The 26,182-nt window shown below is 35.3% G+C and overlaps 1 protein-coding gene across 3 annotated transcripts in view; it reads left to right on the plus strand.

Moving 5' to 3' along the window:
• Positions 1-26,182, plus strand: part of LOC148940617 (protein SpAN-like) — a 278,317-nt gene that overhangs the window by 235,179 nt on the left and 16,956 nt on the right. Inside the window, exon 1 of one of the 3 annotated variants that reach the window (XM_089105674.1) lies at positions 21,340-21,381. The exons of the other annotated variants lie outside the window; for them this stretch is intronic. The gene's annotated coding sequence lies outside the window, so the exon portion shown is untranslated. Of the gene's footprint in view, positions 1-21,339; positions 21,382-26,182 lie in introns of those variants that run through there. 3 annotated transcript variants of the gene reach the window in all.

The following is a 26,182-nucleotide window of genomic DNA, read 5'->3' on the forward strand; positions in this document are numbered from 1 at the left end:
TTGTTGGCAGGGAAAATTCAATTTCCTACATGGTCTGGCTGTACTTTCAGTCATCATTGGTCCTTTAGTCACAGTCACAGGCTCGATCCCCTCTTGTTGGCAGGGGGTATTTGACTAATTGTTATTATCCCACAACCCAAAATAAAAGACATACAACACTGCTTTGAAAGAAGAATGCCTGTTATGGCACTAGTTTTACGCATCCATTCTCCTCATAATGACCATCTATGGTCCCTCCTAGTGCCGCCCAGACGTGGAGCTTTCTCTTGCATGTTTCTTTCTTTTTTCTTTCACCTGTTGAATCTTGGATTGTCATCATTGGAATGTCACCTGTTGAATCTTGGATTGTCATCATTGGATTGTCACCTGTTGAATCTTGTAGAATTTCCATTCCCTCTTGTTGGCAGTTAACTGAAAAAAGAATATCTTTATACGAGGCGTCAAATGTGCATACCTTATGGTTAAAAAGTCAAAGATGGTAGTAGGTTGAAATTATAGATTAAAAAGTGAAGAATTGACTAATTGTTCAGCAAAGTGGTAAAAAAAAGTATTTACGCTTGCAGCGAACGCAATAAAATATAATGTTAAGCATTTAATAATCAGTAAATGAAAATTCAATTCAAGAAATTGAAGATTTGGAATCTGCTATTTTCGGTTATTGAACTTATACAACTTTTGCTTGAGCAGTTATTTTTTGACTTGGTTCATTTTGATACTAAACCCTTCATTTATTAAAATTTATTAATATAATGTTTTTTTTCTGCTCTAGTTTAAGAGAAACGAACGTTGGTTAGTCAAAAACCACTTTATAACTTTTCATTTCCGTTTTAGCTTGCTTTAATTAGCTGTTATTTTTCTTTCATTATTGCTAAAATATTAGGCGAATATAGAATTGATCGGAATGATGTATGTAAAGTTTTATTGCCTAGTTTATAATTTTCAGGTTTCTCTTGAATATTTCTGTTTGGATCTTTTAATAAAAATGGTTACAATAGTTGCTGGTCTTTTTTGTGTTTTAGTTTTAAAACAGGACTGATTTGGTAGTGCTGCTTCAAAAACTGTTGGACCCAAGCTTGATACAATTTTCACTTATCTTTTAACTAGTGCATGTATGGTACTTTATTATTAGCTGGTACCCATGCGAGAAGTCAAGTTTGGTTAATGCTAATGGAATAAACAAAATAGGATGAAAATATAATAGTTTAGAAACAAATTTGGGCTAGGGATGGGGGAGGGGTAAAGTATAGCATATATTAAAAACGTATCCTAACCTAGGTACCTTTTTTTCCCTAAACCCCCAAAAATAATAGTTTAAATATTGTAAACGCATTGACAAACCACGATTTACGATCCATTTGTCTATTGACAGATACCCGTTTGACTATTTTCCTTTAGATTTCTCTATACAGTATATCGTGTAGATTTTTAGTGGAAGATATTTGTATCAGAAATCTGTCTTATTGAACGAGCAATAATTGTATACGTATGGAAATAAGGTCTCTGTGGAACACCATACTGTACTGTCATATCGTCTGGCAAGATTGTCGCTAACTGTACTCTTTGTGTTCCAGTGGCGTTAGTAGGGGGGACAAAGGGGGTACTTGCCCCGAGCGCAGAAACTTTAGGGGGTGCAAAATTTCAAATACACAATCTAACGGCTATAATCATTTTGTAATTCTATTTTTTTGAAAACAAAGTAGTGGGCGCAATTGGCAGTAAGTATAAGCAAATTTAATGCAATATTTTCATTTTTCCCATATCTTAATCACCATTCCTTGAAAATAAAAGTAGGAAGCATTAAAACCAAAATATTTCGATGATTTAGATCCCATTCAGTTGTTCCACTAACTCCAAGATTCGAAGAAAATGATTCAACATCGACATATTTCCTTAAAGAAACCTATAGAGGTGTTAGAATTCATCGGGCAATGCGCAGATTAATGGGCCTTCGCAAACGTAAGAGTTATTTATCAAATGTTATCATAGGTTGCAGTGTTGTTAGGTAGTATTTAGAGGTTGTTTACCTTAGATTCTCCAAAGCCAGGAAGGGTGTCTACGAAACCTCGCCAGACATCACGGAGCTGAGCTGCAGCCCTGAAAATTTAAAAGATTATAAAGTCCGTTCCAGCTGCCGATTTCTCATTTTTTTTTATAGTATTCTCAAGTTCCGTGATCTAACTAGTTGAAGATAAAAGGATGTATCGCCGGTTGAGATTCATTTATTTTTCAATCATATATACATAACATACTAAATATACAAATATCTGGCAGAGAGACAAGAAAATTTGGGTATTTCCTCTTATGCACTCAACAGACAGACATTTTTAGCCCTACTTCAAAAAGTGGCTACGTAAATTATTAGCCACATGGCTGTTTGGCTCTCAAGGCTGACTACTGAGAATTATTGGTTTACTATTTGGGCCTATTGCCGAATTAATCAGTTGCCAAGTTTTAGCCAGGCTTCCTTCATAGCCTTTGAATTTCTCTGCATCGGAATCCATTTTTTCTTTTCTTAAAAGACTGCTTAATTTTCTATTAAATTCTATATAAAGTTCTTTATAAGATGCTAAACCTGTAGTAAATGCATTATAAGACCACACAGGCTATACCGTTTGACAAAAAAAAAACACACAAAACAAACATGAAAACGAGGGTAATTTCGCCAAGTGGACAGAAAGAAGATTGAATTAAGATTAAAAGATACACAAATCCTTACTCTAAACAGAGGTACTGGAGAGGTTCCTATAAATCCAATTTACAATAACTTAATATTAAACAAATCCAATAATATTTCTCCTCATTTTAAACCAAGATCATCTGACCAAACTAATAACAAAATCAGTTCAGTAGGCAAGCTGAGTTAATCGCTAAGGAGAGAGTTCTTGTCTAATCAAATTTGTAAACAGTCTTTCATTTACTTTGTTTGATTCAATGTTTCTTATGCTCTCTTAGAGGTCGCTTTAACAGGTTAGTTTTTTTTTATAATATTTTTTTCTTTTTGCCAAACGTAAAACTGCAGTCTTGCACCTTTTATAGAGCTTTTGTATTTTTTTTCATTGAAACTAACAATTCCATCGTCGTCTAAGGTTTAATTTTCAACTTATATCTTGGCTTTGTCTCTTCGAACTCTAAACCAACGAGTACGGGTAATTTATAAGAGAGGGAGCTGGCGCTAGAAATCAAGGTAACACTTAAAAATATAAAGAACTGGTAGAGAAAAATAAGGAGAATCGTGTTTATTAACTCAGGAAAAATCAAAAATCCATGAGATTAGTAGTTCGGAGGTGTGGTCCAGTTTCTGAAGCTATTGGTTCCGGCGCCATTTTATTGGGACTAATGGTTCAAAATAGCAAGACCGATGTGCTACGTGAATGTGACTGGTTGACAACGTTCGCAGGCCTGTCGGTGATGGCCTATTCATTTATGCAGTCCGGACAAAACAAACCGTTTATATGAAAAATTAATTTAAGCCTTAATTGAATCTATTGAATAGCCACTATGAGTTGTTTGTCCCAAGAACCGGGCTCAAACTACACCTTGAGGAGGGGTATAACTCTTTGGGTCAGAGGGGACGACTATCTTCAGATCCTAGTTTGCCCCCCTCCCTAACTAAAATTTAACGGCTTCGAAAATCTCGTCTAAAATAAAATGGGCCTATTCAAGCATCTACAGAAACAGATTAGTTTGCTTTAGTATACCCCTGTCTTTATGGTACTGTATTGCTCATTTTTTTTTTTTTAGTTAGTCATTTTCACTTGACTTGAGAAAATCGGCTCCAACTTAGCCCCCCCCCCTCTCCAGGATTGTGTCGAACTTACGCCCCTTTTGAGGACCAAATCTTGAGCTTTAAATACAATGAAGTAAGAGAAAGCTCCAAGGCTAGTGATTATCCCCAACCATGGTCAGACCTAAAGAGTTCTAGCCCATTTGCTTAAATTTATTTGATTATTATGACTACATGTAAAGAAAAAGCAAAGTTTGGGTTGTTTTCTGTTGTTATATCTCTAAGGTGTCATTTCAAAAAGGCTTATAGCTAATCTTAGTCCGGTTTTAATATTCGTTCTTTTAATTTTCAAATTGTTTGAGAACATTTGTTCATTGGTTTCTAAATTGAAAGAAAAATTTAAAAAATATGTCATAAAAATATCAAACCTTCAAAATCTATAAATATTTTTGTAAATTTAGCATTTTTAAAGTCATCTCCTTCGTTCTGATTCCTGAAAGGTTCTTTAAACCTTGAAACGAAATAAATTGATGCTTTCCATACTTTTAGATCGCCATCATCATCAAAGGAAAAGAATCTTATCCTCCCTGAAGCAATTGGACTCCCCAAACGCAATTTATACCCCTCCCTCCACTAAAGTAATTTTTACATTTTGCATCAATGTAAGAGTATTTTCTTTTTCTGAGGGACCAACATTTAAAAAGTCAGCTTTCCTTTTGCATAATATGTCGAAAGTGGATATTTAAAATTCAATAATCTTCAAAGGATATACTCCTGACTGGACTTCATCAGGGAAATTAGATTCGAAAGCGGACCCGAAGGGATATTGACATTATTGTATCCTTGCGTTGAGGATTGGAAAGGTAATTACCTGGAAAATGGAGACGTTTTTCTAAATTAGCTCACTTTAAAAGTTGTGCTCATGGCTTTTCTAAATGCTAGTCTTAATTAATGACGTTATTGTACTCTTTATAGATTAATTTGCTAATATTGCTTTGATGTTATTCAGGTTAACGGTCTATTTGTCGAAAAGTAATTGTATTAAAAATTATCATCTTGTACTGACGTTCTTAAAATATAAATATAAATCAAACAGTTTGTAGTAACGAACTGTAAGTAATGAGCGATGTAGCTCAATAGTAACCGAACTTTAAAATTTGAAATTTTGATATCAACACATATATAAAAAATCGGCTTATTATGCTGATTCCAAGTATACAAGATTCATTAAGTTTAGTGTTACCCATCAAAGGCTGCGAGCCCGCGAAAATTTGTCCGATTTGCGAAACAGGGGGGAACACCCCCTAAAAGTCAAGCTATCTTTCCATGGAGGGGTTTTCCGGGGGGGAGTAAGGAATTTTACTTTGAGGGGGAGCTAAATTTCTAGGCATTATTTAAAAACGATCGGAAATTAAATTAGAAAAAAAAATTCGACTGGAAGTAAGGTGCAACTCAAAACTTATAACGGACTGTGATTGAGTGATATGAGTGTGACAACCTACTCACACATATATGAGTGGGTTGTTTCTTCCTCAGTACCTTGCTCTTTACGCTACGTTTTTTAATAACTTTTAGTAAAGCTTATTATTCTAATTAAGCAACCCTTGTGTTTCAGGACTCGTTCTTAAAGAATTGGGACAAAAAGTCAAACTTTGGCGGAAAGTGATGTATTGAGGAGGGGACAACCCCCTTCATATGTGTAATAATTTCTGTTCGTTTTAACTTCTTATGTTGCTCCTTACTTTCAGTCGAAAACATTGCTTTTTTTTATTTAATAGCTAAAAGAGGTCGAAACTTCATATGCACTTAAAAAAAAATTTGATTTGAGGACAACATAGCTTGACGCTTAGATAAGATTTGCATTGCTGTACAATGGATTAATAACAAATAATTAAAAAAAATAATATGATACTAGTCGAACACAATTAGAAAATTGGTAGAAAACCAAAATAATTAGTAGGCGTTATGAGTAATGCTGTAAGCTTTCTGGGTTCACTTCTCTGTAAAGTGTAACTTCTTCTCTTTGGAGTCTTATGGTAGCGTTGGCTTCTACCGGTGGAGGATGTCTAGAGTCTCTAACCATCACATAGGTTATGTTTAGAGTATAAAATGTTTATTTATACATATAATACAGTGAATGTACATATGGCGAGGACAGATACAGAATTAGAACTGGTTCAAGTACTCTAAATTGGTAGCTTATATTCAGCACAATATGCAGATACACATCAGGACATTTGACAGAACTGCTCTATTTTAATCTGTCAACTTCTAGGGATTACAGCAAATATTCAGAATTAATATAGTTATCAAGGAAATGGGATTTGACTAGGAAATGGACCTTTTGACAGATACTTAGAATTTTAATTATAGGTTTCAACCCAAACAAACCCACTTCCAAAGTTTACAATGCTCTAGGGGCATATATAGTTCTTATGGAAGGATTGCTCATATAAACTTCGGATAGGGCTCCTTTAATTTGAAATTGAAACTTCTGTTCACTTTTTAAGAGTCAAAAGAGATCGAAGGGCAACTAGCACCCCCCCTCCCAACCCTCCTCCACGCCCTAAATGCATCAGATAAAAATTTTAATATGGACATTCTGTTAAAAATAGTTGAAGGTTTCTGATAATAAAAAAAACTCCGGTGTCGACAAAGCCCCCCAGGGCCCGGGGGTAGGCGTTGTAAGTTATGTCATGGGGGCATATATGGTTGTTATGGACGGGATGCTCGTATAAAATTCCTAGAGGGCTCATTTGATTGGAAATTGAAAGTTGTAATTCACTTTTTAAGAGTCAAAAGTGATCGGAGGGCAGCTAGCCTCCCCCCCCCCCCACACTCCGTTTATTTTTTTCCCCAGGGGCACTTCATATTGAAGAGATCGTTGCATAAACTTCGAAGGGGACTCATTCGATTGGAAATCGAGAGTTCTAGTGCCCTTTTTAAGAGCAAAAGTGATCAGAGGGAAACTACCCCCCCCCCACGCCCTTTTTCCCCCAAATATATCCGATAAAAATTTTGAGGTAGCCATTTTGTTAAAAATAGTTCAAAGATCATATAACAAGAACTCCTTTACGTATGGTCATTACGTTAAAAATAGTTCAAAGTTCAAATAACAAAAGTTCCTGTGTCGAGAACCCCCCCCCCCAGGGCCCGGGTAGGTTCTTATGGAAGGTATGCTCGTATAAACTTCAGAGAGGGTTCATTTGAATGGAAATTAAAAGTTGTAGTTCATTTTCTCAGAGTGAAAAAAGATCAGAGGGCAACTAGCCCTTCCCGCCCTCCACGTCTTTGGGTGTGTTGGATAGATAAACCCATCCGATAAAAATTTCAGGTGCCCATTTACATTAGTTTTACAAGCTAATGTTGAAGTGAATCAATAAATTAGGCTAGATATTAGTTGGCCTCCCCCAGGCCATTCAGCGTGTCCCCAGGTGGTGATAGGGGAACGCCCTACAGATATGTAGGGTATCGCCACAGGAGGCATGGACCAAGGGGGGACCTTGTCCCTGGGGGTCTATAATAGGAACAGGGGCACCCTTACCCGGGGTCACAAATACAGGTGGAGGAGGATAAAAGCCCCTCAAATGTAAGTTCAAAAAGGCCCACTGGTTTGTCAACAAGTCCCAGGAATCACAAACCTTCTCCTAGTAATGGGTTAAATTGCATGATGATGAAGAATACCATCGTGGGAGGATCCTCTATAGGAGGACAACTGCGTTAGGGCGTAAGATCCAGGTCTATGGTCAACGGCCTCTGCAAAGGGCTAGCTCGACCCTTTCGGGGTACCTGCAAGACTGGGGACCTTGCGGTCAACTCTATTTTTACTTGAGGAGTGGCGCCCTTCGAGGAAATTATAGCCTAATAAACGACACAGTATTCTCACAAGATTCTGAATAATTGATAATTCTTCTGGGTTTGGTGTGTTTTGATGTACGTTTTTTGTCTTAGAACCCTCTTCCTAGGTGATTCATCTATTATGAGATGCCTCCCCATAGCAGCATATTATTTAAAGGCATGAATATATAATGAGTTGGAGGTAATAGGCTTGAGATTGCCTGTGCAGGATTTTGACTCTTGTTGATAGAAAAACATCGCCAAGTGCTGAAAACCATGTTGTGACCAAGATGGCCCCAGGATTGCACAAAGCCCCCATTCATGGAGTTCCCAGGGACTTCTTGCTGTCCGGTTCTAAGCCAGCTTAAGCACTTCGGTGCAGACTTGAGAAGATCTGTGATCCCCGTCCTGCACTGGCATCAGGGATCATTGCTTTTCCTCAGGCGAAAATAATTTCAATCATTTAAAGAACATGAAAATTGGAACTTGGAATGTTACGACGTTAAAAAATGACTATCGTATCCATTAACGCCCAGGTTGGTAGAAATAGGGATAGATGGTACCCTAGCCTAGGTAAATTTGGTGTAGGAAAAGAAAACAGTGATGGATACAGACTTTTGCAATTTTGTAGGTATAACAATCTAGTTATAACCAAAACGGTGTTTGGTTATAAAATGGCTCACAAGTTAACATGGTATTCACGTGATGGTAAGACAGTAAACCTTATCGATTATGCTATTGTAAACCGAAGACTGGCAGGATCAATACAAGATGCTAGGGTATATAGGAGTGCCGTTATTGATGTTAAGAGTAAAGATCACCATTTAGTAGTGTCAAGGGTTAATTTGAAGCTGAAATTTCGGAGGGGTAACTACCTCCCGTGAAGGTGTGATGTTGGTAGACTCCAGGATAGGAATTTGAGAGAAATTTCCCAGGAACAGTTGAATACTTAACTTGAGAGTTTAAAATTAGACAATGTGGAAGATGGTTTGAATAATTTTAGAAAAATATTTTATGATGTTGCTGAAGGTGTCTTAGTGAAGAAAGCTAGGACTGCAGCTAAGAATATTAGTGAAAGAGCTTTATGTTTGGTAGACAGGAGAAAGGACTTGTACAAGAATTACCTAGTGATAGATCATATGAAAACAAAAGGAATGTAAAGAAAGTGGAGAAAGCATTAAAATATGAACTACGGAGGTGTGAAGTGGAGGCCATGGATAAAATTGCCGAGGATCTGGAAGATTCAGCTAGACGGCATAATAGTAAAATATTGTACTGGCATGTTAACAAATTGAGAGGGAGTAGTCAATGCGGACTTGGCCCAGTTAAAGATAGAAATGGGGCCGCAATTAGCGATAAGGAAAACAACTAAAGAGAGAGGGGCCGAACATTTTAAGAATTTGTTTAACCGAGATAGAGTTGAAGGAAGAGATATAGATTAAAATGAAAAAGTTTGTGATACCTTGGATGTGATGGAAGATTTGTTTTGTGAGGAGGAATTAGGGGCAGTACTAAAAGGACTAAAAAATAATAAGGCTCCAGGTACTGATAGGGTGGTAAATGTGTTTCTTAAATACGGTGGCTCTGAGGTTAGAAATAAGCTACTGAAGATTATGAATAGGATTTTTGGAAAAGGGAAAGTACCTATCGATTTTAGGAAAACCTTAATTAAACCACTTTATAAGAAAGGTGATAAAAGTGAGTATTGTAATTATCGAGAGATTAGTCTGGTCTCTGTAGGTAGTAAATTATTTAGTAATATGATACTTTTTAGACTGAGAGATGCCGTAGACAAAGTTTTAAGAGAAGAACAGTAAGGTTTTAGAAAAGGTAAAGGATGTGTCGACCAAATTTTCACTCTTAGGTTAATAATTGAGAAGTGCTCGAGTTTTCAAACACCTTTGGTCCTCAATTTTATAGATTATGAGCAAGCGTTCGATTCTGTTGATAGAAGAGCTTTAGTTAAGGTTTTATCCTTGTATGGTATACCAGACAAATACATTTTAGTGATTAGTGCTATGTATGAGAATAACACTGCTGCGGTTAAGGTAGAAATGAGGTTAGCAGCTGGTTTTGCATTAAATCAGGAGTTAAGCAGGGTTGTGTTCTATCCCCCTTTATATGGATTATTTTGATGGACTTTCCAGAGAAATTGCTTAAGGATTGTTCTGGGTCCCCGGCTGACTGACCGTATTTCAAACAATAGGCTATCTATACGAAAAATGTGGTTCAATACCGCTCCCTAGGGCTATAATGAAAGAAAAGGTGAGGTGGCTAGGGCATATTGTGCGGATGAAGGATGACAGATTGCCAAAAATTGTTCTTTTTGGCCAACTGTCTAGGGCTAAACAGAAAGCAGGTCGTCCTCGTCTGGGGTGGGAGGACGTCATAAAGAAATATTTAAAGGAAATGGGAACTTCATGGGTGGGCGTATAAAGGGAGGCTTTGAATAGATTGGGATGGAGGAGGAGCGTGCGTAGCTGTGTTGGCCTCAGGCGGCTAGGTGCTGAGGTGAGTTGTTAGTAGTAGTAGTAATTCAAAATCAGACGAGTATTAACCAACTTTTTTGTTTCTTGGAATGCGGTTATGTTACAAGGTACTACGTGACACGTTTTGCGAAAGAAGAATCTTCCTCTAAATTGACCTTGTAACAAAAATTGGTATTAACGTAAACAAATTGCTCATAATTAATAATTGACATTTTTTAGAAGTTTTATAAGATTATTGTATGGAAAATGTTTACAAAACAAATGTGTGAAGAATTTGATATCCTTTTTAAGTTTTTATTAAAGCAGATACTGAAAAAAAATACAAAAAAGTTTAAAAAAAACGGGAAAATGCAAAACTTTTTTGTAATATTTTCTCTGCTACTGTTTTCACAAGAACTTTCATCTTTTTAAAAACAAAAAAAAATATCAGGTCATTAGTTATTTTATATTAAGTTTAGTTTTTCCGTAAATAAAGTACAAAAATATAGGGTTCACAATGACGCTAATTTTAATTGTAAATTAGTAAACCAATTTTTAGCGTGATAAGTTACAACAGGCTGCTCATTCAGCTATCTCAAATTAAAATATTAGTTTTTTGTCACCTAGCCAGGTGCCAGGTCCACCAGCACTTAGCACAGTGCTTTGCTTATTTACACACTTGACATAATCTTTCACTGATTTTATTTTTGATTGTATAGCATGGTTCTTGTTTCTGTTCGCCATCTTCAAGAGAAAAGAGCAAGAGGCCTCCAGTTGACTACACATACTCCTGTTGATCTCCTAAAGATGAAGGCTATTTATGTCATATCTCTATCTTCGCTGAAATTTAAATACTTCCACGGAGAGCTCCCATGTTGTGTTTCTGGAGTACTTAAACTAGTAAGGGAAGTAAATCCGTATACCCTTCGTAATGAAGGGGATGTAAGGATGCCGGAAACTCCCTCATTCCGTTTAGACTTCGGTTTGGTTGTGACTGTGTGGCGGGCTTGGAACTTGGTTCCTGCTGGGATCCGGCAGTCACGAACGCTGATTTCCTTTAAGAAACAGATGAAGAGTTCTTTTTTTTTATTACGAGTGCATGCTAAATAAATTTTAGTTGTTTTAGGATTTTTTATATTTTTGGGGTGTTGTTTTGTTAGCGTTGAATCCTCAATGGCACAGAAAATTTTTTATTTTGTTTTTGTTTGTCGGGTGATGGAAGGATTGCAATTTTCGTGGGGACTGTCGGTGAGTGGATTTCTTGTTCCTTATCGATTTATATTTACGCGTTGTTCAGTATGGATATGCCCATTTTTGTAATCAGTTAGTCATTTACCAAACAACGGGTCATTGACCCCCTTGGGATATTGTTTTTGTTATTGCTCTTTTATTGAAACAAACGGAACTTTAACTTGATCACATTGGTGTAGTTGATGCTAAAGTTCTAAAGGTCACGTGAGCACTTCCAGAGACCCACACAGCTAACTGATGTACCTCCTTCATTCATACGGCAATAAGAAAACTGTTGGAACGTATACGCTTCCAGAGACACACACAGCTAATAGAACTCATGTCTGAACCCGTGCGTAAGACACGGGACCCTTCGGGTCCGTACGACTCACTTAAAACCTTTTTAGTATATGTGAAGTTTGCTGTCCAATTTGTTTTTTTTTTCGTGGTTATTTGATAATTTTTTTTGGTGTTTTTATTTTCTTCCTTTATTTTTTTACATCGTACTTTGCATTTCGCTTTGTTGCGTTTGCGGTTAAATATATTTATTCATTCGTAATGTACTATTTTTATATACGTTATACTAATATATAAAACTTTTTAAATCACAAGCCAAGAATGTCTTTGTTTTAGTACTTTCTTTTAGATTCCATATATTCCTTGGGCTAAATATTGGACCATCAGGGGCGGGGGAATTTGTGAGTGTATTTATGAATATATATGGAAAGAGTACCAAAAAAAGGATCTACCGAATCTACTTTTATTTCACCGTCTCAGTAGCACTTTGGGTAACATTAGAAAGTTCTGTTCATGCCTCTGCAATGGCACCATTTCACAAAAATGTCAGGGGTTTGGTTGAAGTTTTATTTTCAAAATCTAAGGGGGGGGGGGGAATTGTGTTTTTTTCAATATAAATACGAGAAAAGGGCATTGTCTAACAAAAATATTAAAAAAGGTATTTTTCACAATCTAGATGGCAAGTGCCCCCTCACCCTGCCCACTTGGTGCAACTGGTCTCTGTTAAGGGATGTATTATTCAATAAGTAGCCAAAAAGCTTGTAGAACGACAGGCATAAAAGTAGAACCCCATATTTACGTACTGACGGGAGTCCATATATGGGCATTGAAGAGATTTAATGTCCTCCGTAAAAGCCTGGACGAGATTTAATATCCTTGGTAAAAACTTGGGATGAAATTTAATGTCCTTGGTAAACATAAAGAAAGAAAAACAAGCAAAAATAGGTTTTTTATAGGCTAAATGAAAATACTGAAAAAACAAAGCGAATATTTCGAGAGGACAAACGCCTCTCTTCTTCAGCGCGAAACGAAGCGATGCATCCAAGGATAGTGCCGAAGAGAAAAAAACAACAACAAAAAACAAAAGCTGAATGTCAATGTGAAAAGAACCAAAAAAAACAAAGAAAAAACCAAATTCTCAAAAGATGAAAAAAATTCAATAAAAGCTAAAAATTATAAGAATTAAAACAAGTTAAGTAACAACCATAAAAGCGAGTTATTCGCCAATATCCGTGATTTGCACAAAATCAAAAAAAAAATATGAACTGCCTTCGACGGATACTAGCGAACAAATGACAAAGAAAAGGAAACAATTCATTCACTCAAAAAACAACCCGAACCAGCAATTAAATAAGTTGGAGAACTATGTAATTTGATTTCGGATTTTAATTAATGCATTTCTTGCAGACACCCTTTGAGAACTAAGGGGTTGTTCGCGTGTTTGATTAGATGACTGAGAAAGGGGTTCAAGGTTTATTTCAGGGATTACTAAAGTATCGGCTTCTCTTTTGAGAAAACCGAAATATGACTCATTTATTCTTAAATCACCGGAATCTCTGTTTAAAGCTAGACCTAAATGTTGGTATTTATAAATTTCGAAAGCTTCTCTGTAGTGCTGGATAATACCTTTGTCCTACGAAATAAGACTAGCTTGATTAAACAAAATAGTATGGTCTGGTTTTTCAAAAATATGCTCTGCAAGGGCAGAGTCAAAAATTTTCTGGTTTTTTTCACCTTTTAAGTGTATTATTAATTGAACTAGAGTGCTGAGTTAATCTGTCCGTTAGTCGCTGATCAGTACTTCCGATATGCCAAAGACCACACGAACAAGGAATTGTGTAGACACCGGAGTTTTCACCTACCCGGATAGGGTCTTTACCTTGATAAATTTGGGACCTGATAGTTTTTCTGGGTCTATAATAAGTGTAAATGTTGTTTTTTCTTAGATTTTTTGAAATGTGGTCTGAAACCCCTTGAACGTATGGGAGACCAAGATAAACTGAATTTTCCCTTTGATTTGTGTTTTCTGTGAAACTATCTGAAAATCTTTTAATGCGTTTTGCAATTGCAGAATTTATTAAACTAATTGGATAACCATTCCCAAATAAAATATCTCTAAGGTGGTTGAGCTCTAAATCTAAGAAACGTGTTGAACAAACTTTCAATGCTCTATCAACTAGAGAAGTGACAACTCTTCTTTTCACAGCAGGAGAATGATTAGAGGAATAACTTAAGTAACGGTCATTATGTGTGGTTTTCTATAGACATTAAACTCGAAACCTGAATCATTTCGGTGCACCAGAACATCTAAGAAAGGAAGACGCCTCTCTATCTCTGATTCCTGAGTAAATTTCAGTTTTGGATCCAAGGAGTTGAGGAAGTGAAGAAAAGAACCCAGAGACTCATCACCATTCTCCCATAAAAAAAAATATCCTCTTTAAAACGAACCCAAAATTCAGGTTTACAAGAACTTTGCAAAATAGCCCTTTTTTCAAGGTCTTCCATGAAGATATCAGCCTGTATTGGAGACAGGGAGGCACCCATGGAAATCCCATATTTCTGTCTATAAAAAATGACTCTATAATGGAAGTAAAAAGAAGTTCTGTTACAAAGGGCTGTAAGCAAAAGAAGTGTCTGATTCGAAAGAGTAAATTTTTCTGACATAGATGGGTTAGAATTAAGTTTTTGCTACAAAATCAGTTCGGACTTTTGAGGATCATAATTGGTATACATTGAATCTGCATCAAAACTATTATTTCTTGTATTTTGTTTAATCGAAACTTTCTTTACCTTGGAAACAATATCGGTGGAATTTTTAATATAGGATTTTTTAGCCTGAATTAGTGTGCGAAATAAAACTGATAAGAATTTCCTTGTTATTGTTGTAGGAGAATTAAAAGAAGAAACAATGGGTCGAAGTGGATTACCGGGTTTATGAACTTTAGGAAGACCATAAAAGCGAGGGGACGTGCATCCGCGTGGGTAAAACCTTTTGTACAAGTGATCCTATATTAAAAATTCCGCTGATTTTTTTTCCAAGGTAAAGCAAGTTTCGGTTAAACCAAATGCAAGAATTGGCAGTTTTGATGCAGATTCAATGTATACCAATTGTGATCCTCAAAATTCCGAAATGATTTTGGAGCAAAAACTTAATTCTAACCCATCTATATCAGAAAAATCTACTCTTTCAAATCAGACACTTCTTTCGCTTACAGCCCTTTGTAACAGAACTTCTTTTTACTTCCATTATAGAGGCATTTTTTATAGACAGAAATATGGGCTCTCCATGGGTTCCCCCCTTTCTCCAATACAGGCTGATATCTTCATGGAAGACCTTGAAGAAAGGGCTATTTTGCAAAGTTCTTATAAACCTGAATATTGAGTTCGTTTTAAAGATGATATTTTTTATTTATGAGAGCATGGTGACTAGTCTCTTGGTTCTATTCTTCACTTCCTCAACTCCTTGGATCCAAAACTGAAATTTACTCAGGAATCAGAGATAGAGAGGCGTCTTCCTTTCTTAGATGTTCTGGTGCACCGAAATGATTCAAATTTCGAGTTTAGTGTCTATAGAAAACCCACACATAATGACCGTTACTCAAGTTATTCCTCTAATCATTCTCCTGCTGTGAAAAGAGGAGTTGTCACTTCTCTAGTTGATAGAGCATTGAATGTTTGTTCAACACGTTTCTTGGATTTAGAGCTCAACCACCTTAGAGATATTTTATTTGGGAATGGTTATCCAATTAGTTTAATAAATTCTGTAATTGCAAAACGCATTAAAGATTATCAGATAGTTCCACCGAAAACACAAATCAAAGGGAAAATTCAGTTTATCTTGGTCTCCCATAAGTTAAAGGGGTTTCAGACCACATTTCAAAAAATCTAAGGAAAAATAACATTTACACTTATTTTAGACCCAGAAAAACTATGAGGTCCCAAATTTATCAAGGTAAAGACCCTCTCCCGATAGGTGAAAACTCCGGTGTCTACAGAATTCCTTGTTCGTGTGGTCTTTGGTATATCGGAAGAACTGATCAGCGACTAACAGAGAGATTTAATAAGCACTCTATTTCAATTAATAATACACTTAAAAAGCGGAAAAAACCTGAAAATTTTTAATTTGCCCTTGCAGAGCACATATTTGAAAAACCAGACCATACTATTTTGTTTAATCAAGCTAGTCTTATTTCGCATGACAAAGGTATTGTCCAGCACTACAGAGAAGCTGTTGAAATTTATAAATACCAACATTTAGGTCTAACTTTAAACAGAGATTCCGGTGATTTAAGGATAAACGAGTCATATTTCGGTTTTCTCAAAAGAAAAGCCGATACTTTAGTAATCCCTGAAATAAACCTTGAACCACTTTCCCAGTCATATAATCAAACACGTGAACAACCCCTTGGGTCTCAAAGGGTGTCTGCAAGAAATGCATTAATTAAAATCCTAAATCAAATGACATAGTTCTCCAACTTATTTAATTGCTGGTTCGTTTTGTTTTTTGAGTAAATGAATTGTTTCCTTTTCTTTGTCAGTTGTTCGCTAGTATCCGTCGATGGCAGTTGATATTTTTTTCGATTTTGTGCAAATCGCGAATATTGGCGAATAACTCGCGTTTATGGTTGTTAGGTATTTGGTTTTAATTCTTTTAATTTTTGGCTTTTATTGAATTTTATTCATCTTTTAAGTTTTCGGTTTTTTCTTTGTTTTTTTTTTTGGTTCTTTTCACATTGACTTTCCGCGTTTGTTTTTTGTTGTTGTTTTTTTCTCTTCGGCATTTTCCATGGATGAATCGTTTCGTTTTGCGTTAAAAAAGAGAGACGTTTGTCCTCTCGAAATATTCGCTTTGTTTTTTCAGTATTTTCATTTGGCCTATAAAAACCCCATTTTTGCTTGTTTTTCTTTCTTTATGTGATGTCAGGCCAATGTGGTATAAGAAATTATCGTCCTTGGTAAGTGTTATTTCTAGACCAATCAGAGACCTAGAATCCCAGTACGTACAAGATCACGTGTCTCTTTCTAGGCCAATCTTAGGAGTTGGAAACACTAACGGGACAAGATCATTGACACGTATTTCTAGGTCAATGGACTTACGTAAGGTTTCTCTTACATTGCAAAGGCATGCCGAAACAAAGGAACATTCAGAAATTACCTTTAGGGGATTATTTTGGCGAAACTAATTAATCGACATTTTAGGGATTTTTTTGGGTGAAACAGGTTAATAAATTTTAGAGGAGAATTTGGGATGAAGGTCTGTGTTCGTTATGATACACTAATACACTATATTGGATTAGTGAGAGAATTATGAGTATGAACCATCAATGACTCTAACCACAATGGACCTCAACCTCCAGGGGACACCTCTCCCCAACCCCGAAGGCCCTCTTCCCACCATTCCTACTTTTTTTTAGGACACCCCCTATTTTCAATATAGAGGCTCAATTTAAGAGCTAAAAATGTGTAAGAAAAAAGTTAGCAAAATGTCAACATTGACCTCAACTTTCAAAATTTAGACAAGCAGATGCTATGAACATCTAATTCTGTTACTTTTTACATTGGATTATCAAATATGGCATTTAGAATGTTACCCCATTTTTTAAAGAAAAGTCCCACTCCACCCCCCATCCCCTGGGGCCAAAAATGTTTCCTCATTATGACTATTTCTATTTACGAACCTTAGCGCATCAGCTATTCATAGAAACATCCACCAATAAAATCCAATATTAAAAGAACCAACACCTTTAAATTAAGACACAGCGAAAACATCCTTTTCCAAACACATTCTTGACCGTTCTGCTAAAATTCTTGGCTAGAAACAGCTTGCAGACGTTCACGAAACGTTGAATCTTTCTTCGTTCTCCAAATAGATTATTCCAAAGAGATTATTTGGTTTTATTTTATTGGTCTTTTTGGTTTAATAGAGTTCTTTACATTTCTTTTAAAACTGGGATTTTGTCTTAGAATGCAAACCTTCTATAGTTTTAGAGACTATCCGTATTTTTACTTTGTTTTAATATACAGTAAACTGCAAATTTATTCTTTACCTTGGAAAGGCATAGAGCTTTCGAGCACCACTCTTGTTAATTTCTGCTTGTTTTGTGGTTTAATCGGTTATCTATTGTATTTTTTGTTCGTTTTGGGTTCAGTTTATTTATCAACGCTGATTTGAAGAAGTTTTACGATCTATAGATTATTTGGTTTTATTTTATTGGTCTTTTTGGTTTAATAGAGTTCTTTACATTTCTTTGAAAACTAGGATTTTATCTTAGGACGCAAACCTTCTAAAGTCTTAGAGGCTAACCGTATTTTTACTTTGTTTTAATACTGAGTAAACTGCAAATTTTCACTTTACCTTGGAAGGGCATAGAGCTTTCGAGAACTACTCTTGTTAATTTCTGCTTGTTTTGAGTTTTACTCGGTCATCTATTTTATTTTCTGTTCGTTTGGGGTTTGATTTATTTATCAATGCTGGTTTGTGGAAGTTTAACGATCTATAGATTATTTGGTTTTATTTTATGGCTCTTTTTTTGGTTTAATGGACTTCAAATGTTTTTGAAAAACTGGAATTATGTCCTAGGATGCAAACCGTCTATAGTTTTAGAGGCTAACCGTATTTTACTTTGTTTAAATATTCAGTAAACTGCAAGTATATCCTTTACCTTGGAAAGGCATAGAGCTTTCGAACAGTACTCTTCTTAATTTCTGCTTGTGTGAGTTTGACTCGGTTATCTATTGTGTTTTCTGTCCGATTTGGGTCCAATTTATTCTTCAATGCTGACTTGCGGAAGTTTTACGATGTATAGATTATTTCCTTTTATTTTATTGCTCTTTTTGGTTTAATGGAGTTCTTTACATTTCTTTGAAAAATCAGGATTTTGTCTTAGGACTATAACCTTATACAGTTTTCGAGGCTAATCGTATTTTTACTTTGTCCTAATGTTCAGCTTACTGATAATCTATGCTTTACCTTGGAATGAAATTCAGGTGCCGAGAAATAATCTTCTGAATTTCTTCTGGTTTTGAGTTTGAATTGGTCGTCTATTGTATTTTCTGTTTGTTTTGGGTTCAATATATTTATAAATGCTGATTTGTGGAAGTTTTACAATCTATAGATTATTTGATTTTATTTTATTGGTCTTTTTTGGTTTAATGGAATTCTTTACATTTCATTGAAAAACTGGGATTTTGTCTTAGGACGCAAACCTTCTATAGTTTTCGAGGCTAACCATATTTTTACTTTGTTTTAATATTCAGTAAACTGCAAATTTATGCTTTACCTTGGAATGGCATAGAGCTTTCGAGAACTACTCTTGTTGATTTATGCTTTTTTTTAGTTTGACTCAACAAGCTATTGTATTTTCTGTTCATTTTGGGCTCAATTTATTTATCAATGCTGATTTGAAGAAGTTTTACGATCTTTAGATTATTTGGTTTTATTTTATTGATCTTTTTGGTTTAATAGAGTTCTTTACATTTCTTTGAAAACTAGGATTTTATCTTAGGACGCAAACCTTCTAAAGTCTTAGAGGCTAACCGTATTTTTACTTTGTTTTAATACTGAGTAAACTGCAAATTTTCACTTTACCTTGGAAGGGCATAGAGCTTTCGAGAACTACTCTTGTTAATTTCTGCTTGTTTTGAGTTTTACTCGGTCATCTATTTTATTTTCTGTTCGTTTGGGGTTCGATTTATTTATCAATGCTTGTTTGTGGAAGTTTAACGATCTGTAGATTATTTGGTTTTATTTTATTGCTCTTTTTTTGGTTTAATGGACTTTACATTTCTTTGAAAAACTGGGATTTGTCTTGGGATGCAAACCTTCTATAGTTTTAGAGACTAACCCTATTTTTACTTTGTTTTAATATTCAGTAAACTGCAAGTATATCCTTTACCTTGGAAAGGCATAGAGCTTTCGAACAGTATTCTTCTTAATTTCTGCTTGTGTGAGTTTGACTCGGTTATCTATTGTGTTTTCTGTCCGATTTGGGTCCAATTTATTCTTCAATGCTGACTTGCGGAAGTTTTACGATGTATAGATTATTTCCTTTTATTTTATTGCTCTTTTTTGGTTTAGTGGAGTTCTTTAAATTTCTTTAAAAACCGGGATTTTGGCTTAGGACGCAAACCATCTATAATTTTAGAGGCTAACCGTATTTTTACTTTGTTTTAATATTCAGTAAACTGCAAATTTATGCTTTACCTTAGAAAGGCATAGAGCTTTCGAGAACTACTCTTGTAAATTTCTGATTGTTTTGAGTTTTAATCGGTTATCTCTTGTCTTTTCAGTTCGTTTTGGGTTCAATTTATTTATCAATGCTGATTAGTGGAAGTTTTAAGATCTATAGATTATTCGATTTTATTTCATTGGTCTTCTCTGGTTTAATGTAGTTCTTTGCATTTCATTGTAAACTGGGATTTTATCTTAGGACGCAATCCTTCTATAGATTTAGAGGCTATCTGTATTTTTACCTGGTTTTAATACTCGGTAAACTGCAAATTTATGCTTTATCTTGGAAAGGCATAGAGCTTTCGTTCAGTACACATGTTAATTTCCGCTTGTTTTGATCTTGAATCGGTTATCTAGTTTATTTTTTGTTCGTTTTGAGCTCAATCTATTTTTCAATACTGATTTGCGGAAGTTTTATGATCTATAGATTATTTGGTTTTATTTTATTGCTCTTTTTTTAGTTTAATGGAGTTCTTTAAATTTCTTTAAAAACAGGGATTTTCTCTAAGGACGCAAACCATATATAGTTTTAGAGGCTAACCGTATTTCTACTTTGTTTTAATATTCAGTAAACTGCAAATTTATGCTTTACCTTGGAAAGGCATAGAGCTTTCGGACACTATTTTATTGCTCTTTTTGGACCCAAATTGAACCCAAAACGAACAGAAAAGACAATAGATAACCAAGTCAAACTCAAAACAAGCAGAAATTAACAAGTGTAGTGCTCGAAAGCTCTATGCCTTTCCAAGGTAAAGCATAAATTTGCAGTTTACAGAATATTAAAACAAAGTAAAAATACGATTAGCCTCTAAAACCATAGAAGGCTAGTGTCCTAAGACAAAATCCCTGTTTTTAAGAAATATAACTCCATTAAACATAAAAAGAGAGCAATAAAATAATACCGAATAATCTATAAATCATAAAACTTCCGCAAATCAGCATTAATAAATAAATTGAACCCAAAACGAACAGAAAATACAATAGATGACTGAGTCAAACTTGAAACCAGCAGAAATTAACAAGAGTAGTGCTCGAAAGTCCCATGTCTTTCCAGGGTAAAGTATGAATTTTTATTTTATGCAGTAATAAAGCGATGTGAAATTATGTATAGCCTCCAAAACTATAGAAGGTTTGCCGCCGAAGAAAAAATCCTAGTTTTTATAGAAATGTTAAGAACTCCATTAGACCAAAAAGAACCAAAAAATGAAACTGAATAATCTATAGATCGTAAAACTTCCACTAGCTAATTTTGAAAAAGAAGGACATAAGAATGTACCCAATGAGTCCTTGAATCACCCCCACCCCCCTACATTGTTTAATATTTTCACTAGCTAATTTGAAAGGAGCTTTGTTTCACTCCTAAGAAAATGATATAAATTTTTTCATTATTAGATATCGCTAATAATACACTCAATTCTGGTGGAAATAAGCAAGATTGTTTCACATGCCGGTCTATAGAAAACAAAGAAACATTCAAGGTTTCGTGAACGTCTGCAAGCTGTTTCTAGCCAAGAATTTTAGCAGAACGGTCAGAAATGTGTTTGGAAAAGGATGTTTTCGCTGTGTCTTAATTTTAAAGTGTTGGTTCTTTTAAGGTTCGTAAATAGAAATAGTTATAACGAGGAAACATTTTTTGACCACGGGGGATGGGGGTGGGGTGGGACTTTAAAAAAAGGGGTAACATTCTAAATGCCAAGGACATTGAATCTCATCCCAAGTTTTTACCAAGGACACTAAATCTCGTCCAGGCTTTTACCAAGGACGATAAATCTCTTCAATGCCCATATATGGACTCCCGTCAGTATATAAATATGGGGTTCTACTCATAAAAAAAGAGCATGCTGTCTTGTTAGCAGTAGAACCAGCTGACTCCGAAGAAATAGTCGCTTCAGAGTTCAGGTATCTGCTGTATAATGTAACATGATTGTTTTCAGATTAGTATATGGCCGGGACTTACAGATGCTTACCAAAGACATAAAGTAAGACAAGAAGGTATGCCAAAATGAGAACTCTATAAGATAGTGCTGTGTAAGCCTTAATAAATATCTCAGCTATTTATTCACCAAGCTGGTATAAGCGATGAATAAAACTAAATGAAAACACATAATAGCTTGCAATTAAAAATTCATTTCAAATTATGACAAAAATAAAATTAGACCAATCTTACACAGTCTTAGCACCACAGCTCAAAGACAAACGAAGGGGGTACGTAATTGGCGCTATAGCCGTGTGTAATTTTTAGTTTATTGTATAAAAGTAACTGTAATGTGGTCTGGTGATAATACTGAAAGATAAGAGTCCAGTTACTTGTTAAAGGGGAGTGTATTAGTGCCATACAATAGTGGGAGTAATTACATTGGTGCAATTCCTTCACAAAGATTCTCTATCTATTAATTCGGCTCTGAGTAGTCACGTGTTTGGAAATATTAGGTATTTAATTTTTCCCAATTTTTAGTTTCTTTAAATTTTATTTTATATTTTTATTTTCAAATCACTAAAAAAATTAGGAACCTTTCAAATTTTTTCATTTTAAATTTATTTCAATTTTTAACTTTTAATTTTTAATTTTCTTGTTTTGTTTAGCCAAACAATCCTAATTAGCAATGTTCTAGGAATTGGACATGCTATCCCCCGAGGAAACTATATATATATATATATATATATATATATATATATATATATATATATATATATATATATATATATATATATATATATATATATATATATATATATATATATATATATTATATATTTTATATGATCTCTGTCTCTCTCTGTCTCTCCTTGTGGTCACTTCAACTCGACAATTTAGGTAATTGAAAACAGTGTTTGTTTTCAGAAATATTAAAAAAGGTCATATTTATGTGTCTTGTTGATAGTTGAAATGTTCGTAAATCCCCATAAAAAAAAGAAAAAACTCAGTTAGGCTCTGTTGCAAATCTTTCCTCATCTGGATTTCCACTTAGTTTTATTGCTAGAATATTTTTCAGTTCTACAGTTGATATTATGATTACTACCACATTTATAGGCATATGCAATCACAGCTGAAAACTTATTTGTGGTTCAACACGAGTCCCCACTTATTTCGATTGACATTAAGAAATGCTGCTTTTGGGGACTTAATCATTCCGTTCCTTGTCCTTAAGGGAAACATTTAATAGACATTGAGCGGATTACTAAGAATATTGTACTTTAATCCATGAGGATATAATTTCTGGAAAGGGACTGGTGCTATGACCTATTCAGGGCGAAGATTGAACCCTTTCTTTTGATATCATGGGCAGAGTAAATAAAGGAATACAATGTTCGGAGAAGTTAGGGGTACCAATGCCCCCATGTCATATTTATCTTAAAGAAGCAGTTTGAATATATCCTTAGACTACAAACTTTGAAAAAACCTAATATATTATGCAGTAATATAGTAAACTTTCTGGAGTAAAGTTTTATATTTTCCAAGACACCAACCTTAGGAATGGAATTTCAGGAAATTAGGGAAAACCCTAAGCATGAGGCTATAAAAAAGGTCGACAATGTTTTGAAATTTTTTGGGAGGGGATCAAAGCAAAGGCCTGAAATAGGCTCTGAGGGAGGAAGAAGTGGATTTACCGCAGTAGTGTATCCATTTGTGATCACTCCTTAGCGTAGATAACGTTTTACACAAATGAGTTATTGGGCTTCTAACAATTTTCTAACCAAAACATATTCAGAAGAAAGGCTATATCCAGTGAGGAGGGTTCACTGGGTTTGCCATCCCCCCCCCCAAAAAAAAATTTCTGTCTGACTCGGAAAAAAGTAACAAAAATGTATATTAATAGATTTTGATGCTTTTTTTAATTTTTTAAGTTTGTCAAACAGAACCTGAACCCCCCCCCCCCCCGCCGGAACAAAATCCCGGATACACATTTGTCCATAGGGTAGAAATATTAAGGCATTATATTCGCCGCGCGAAAGCTAGGGGAGACCGACCAAGTTTTTTACGGAAAGGACTTCATGCTCTGTAGCTCAAAGGATACTAGACACAATAATAGCCAGGGCTGCTAAATACCTAAGGCCAGTCTCCGAGAAAGCATTATTTCCCGATATCTCGGTATAATGTCTTCAGTTTAAAAAAAATGTTATTAAAAAAATTATCAAAGGGGTTGATTAAAACTATCGACCCGGAAAGAATCAATAAAAACACTCCCTTAAACGAATTTCGGACGTAGGCTTAAAAAAATTAAAAAATTTTACTTCTAGAAACGTTTTAAATTGCACATTGAAAGTTCCAGAATAAAATCGTGAATTTTTGGCAAGGGCTTTTTCCAGGGTTCCCAGGCTTTAACCCCCCCCCCTATCGGTATTTTTTTCAATTAGTAAAACGCAACAAAATCTATATAAACAAATTGTGATGTATTTTTGGAAGTTGTTTTTGCATAACTCCCTCCCCCCCCCCGAATGAAAATCCTGGATACGCCTTTGATTTTGGTGCTATAGTCTAATCAGCCGATTAATGGTTTCCAGGCCTATTTTTTGACAGACCAACAAAAACGAGTCACATCAAATTTTTACTAAAATTTAAATTCTTGCTGCTGCATACAGTTCGCATTTATACAGAAGTTTAGATTACAGGCAGGGACGAATCTCCAGAATTCTCATTGAGGGAGCAAGAGGGGTCCATATCCGAATAGTCAAGGTGCATGGGATATAAAATAATTTTTCTCGACATTATGGGGGGGGGAAACTGCCCCCTACTCTCCAAATGACGCCCCTGATTAGATGGCCTGCGTTTAAGGGGTAGGCAAACAAATAAACTGCAAAAAATTTGTTGGTTATACGCTAAATAAATAATTTCTGAGACCACACTGGGTAATCATGACAAAACAAAAAAAAGTAAAGAAGAAAGAAACTAGGATAATACAAGCCAGTGAAAAACGTAGATTACATAATTTAGTTTGTGTGTTCTGTTGGTTTTTATATTATCTTTGGATTTTTATCAGTAATTTTTTATTTTAATATCGTGCACCGAGGACGGTCAAGCGGAGATCTTGACCGAAATATATGCATTGTATTCCAAGTTTTTCACTGGCTTGTATTATCCTCGTTTCTCTCTTCTTTACTGTGTTTTTTTCGTTTTTATACGCCAAATAAAGAAAATTATAGGGTCATATCTCATATGCTTTTTTTTCGTTTTTATACGCCAAATAAAGAAATTTATATTGTCATATCTCATAATCTTTTGGATATCGTCGTAGTCGTCAAAATCTTGATATTTTAAGGGGAGAAGTCAGTCCTAATGGTTGAAGGTTTACATACTTTCTCTGGCTAGCCCAGGCCACCGTGGGACTCGGTTTCTGAGTACTTAACCCCTTTGCACTCTTCTCTCGACAGGCCTCTCTATGTTTGAGGTCTTGATATCTAGGTATTAAATAAAAAAAAAATTCAGCTGAAAGTAAAGAGCAATATTAAAACTTAAAACGAAAGGAGTCGCTCTTTAAAATTTGGACAAAAAGTCAAACTTTGGCGTAAAGAGCGATGAATGAGGAAGGGACAGCCCACCACATATACGGAATAATTTATGTTTGTTTCAAGTTTTAACGTTGCTCCTTACTTTCAGCTGAAAATTCTAATTAGAGAATTCCCCACAAAAACTTTCCGCCCCATGGAAAATTCACCTTGTAGAAAATCTCTCTGTTGAAAATTATCCTCCGAAAAAATTCCGTCCATTTCCCAATAATAAACACTATATGTAAGCAATGAGGAATTTGCCTAACTTAGAGCCCCTTCACAGGGGCTATGAGGGGTCATGTCATACCCAAGAGGCATAATTGGACCTTTCAACTATGCTAAACCTAATGGCTAATCTCCAAATTTCGCTTAGATGTCTGTGGGGAAAAGGGGGCGTGTGAGGGGGCTAGCTGCCCTCCAATCTTTTTGGTAACTTAAAAAGGACATTAGAACTTTTAACTTCCCTTCGAATGAGCACTCTCCTGATGTTCTAGGACAATAGGCTCGATGCGGTCACCCCTGTGGAAAAAAATTGCGTATCCATGATCTTTCTTCTGACAAAAATTGCAAAATTACAAAAAATGCAGACAACAACTTGAACCTCTACAGTAGGGCTCGCTGACATGCTAAATCTGATGGTGTGATTTCCGTTAAGATTGCTTGGCTTTTTAGGGGTATTTACTGCTTTTTTCGAAAGTCACGCAAATTTTCTAAGGCTCGTGGTTTTTGATGGGAGTAGTAAGCGCCCAATTCGTTGAAAATATACCCGGCGTAGGTTTCCGGGTATTTTTTAAACGAATTGGGGTTACCAGGGTCATTTGCAAAGAGGTATCATTTCTATAGAAGCTATAGTAATTTGAAATATCATATGGAATTTGCTTGAAGCTATATACTTTGCGTACGCGCCCG

The sequence above is a fragment of the Artemia sp. Qi Xiang Cuo genome, chromosome 19 (genome assembly GCF_049724085.1).
Source record: "Artemia sp. Qi Xiang Cuo chromosome 19, ASM4972408v1, whole genome shotgun sequence".
In the NCBI taxonomy this organism is placed as follows: domain Eukaryota; kingdom Metazoa; phylum Arthropoda; class Branchiopoda; order Anostraca; family Artemiidae; genus Artemia; species Artemia sp. Qi Xiang Cuo.